Below are 987 nucleotides of genomic sequence, written 5' to 3'. Positions count from 1 at the left end.
AACAGAGTACTACTCACGGTACATCAGTAAACTGCCAGAGTTTATCAAGGGAATATTATGCTTCAGGATTTCACCATTACATAAATCTCCAAACCTACACAGTTGAAAAATGTGAGAAATTGAAATTCTTACTCTCCTCACACTGCACCCACACGCCCGCCTGCCCGACCGCCCGACCGCTAGTCTTTACTACTCCTGTTATTGTTGTTGTTGGTGGTGCTGTTCACAAACACCATTGTTGTTGCTGTAGTTGTTGTTTTGGGTGTCTTTTAATTATTTTACAGCAGTTTTAAATGAATTTGCTCGCCAAAGTGCGTCATAAAGCATCATTGTGTGGCATCTACAACCTTGCTTCTTCTTGTGTTCTTCAAAACTCTGCTCACTCTGTCAAACATACCGTAATCCTCGTGTTTTATCTAACACAATGTACAATTGAACCTGACACAAGCTTGTATCGCTTCGCGGATAGGAAAGCCTACTTTTTTTCTGTCGACGGCTTATATGCCCCATTATTAGACTATTTTCCTTAGTCGTGGTGATCGCTATAAGCTTTAGGCTTATATAAATGCCATTATTATCATCATTTACAGGATTGTAAAACCCGGCGCAGTATAGCAAAGCCATTCGCACCAAAAGCATATATATATACTTAAGGCATGCATATATTTAAACACATGTATATATATGTGTATGTATATGTATGTATATGTGTGCATGTGTGCGCTTGTTTGCATGCTTGTGATTATATATATATGTGTGTATATACAGATATATATGTGTATATGTATGTATGTATACACACAAACACACACACACACACACACACACACACACACACACACACATATATATATGGTGGTGCTCCAGCATGACCGCAGCCGCATTGCTGAAACGAGTAAAAGAGTAAAAATACATAAATACATATATATATATGTATATACAAATATATATGTGTATATGTATGTATGTATGTATATGTGTATATAT

This window comes from Octopus bimaculoides, chromosome 1 (genome assembly GCF_001194135.2).
Source record: "Octopus bimaculoides isolate UCB-OBI-ISO-001 chromosome 1, ASM119413v2, whole genome shotgun sequence".
NCBI classification, from domain to species: Eukaryota; Metazoa; Mollusca; class Cephalopoda; order Octopoda; family Octopodidae; genus Octopus; species Octopus bimaculoides.
Note: the sequence above shows the minus strand (reverse complement) of the source record.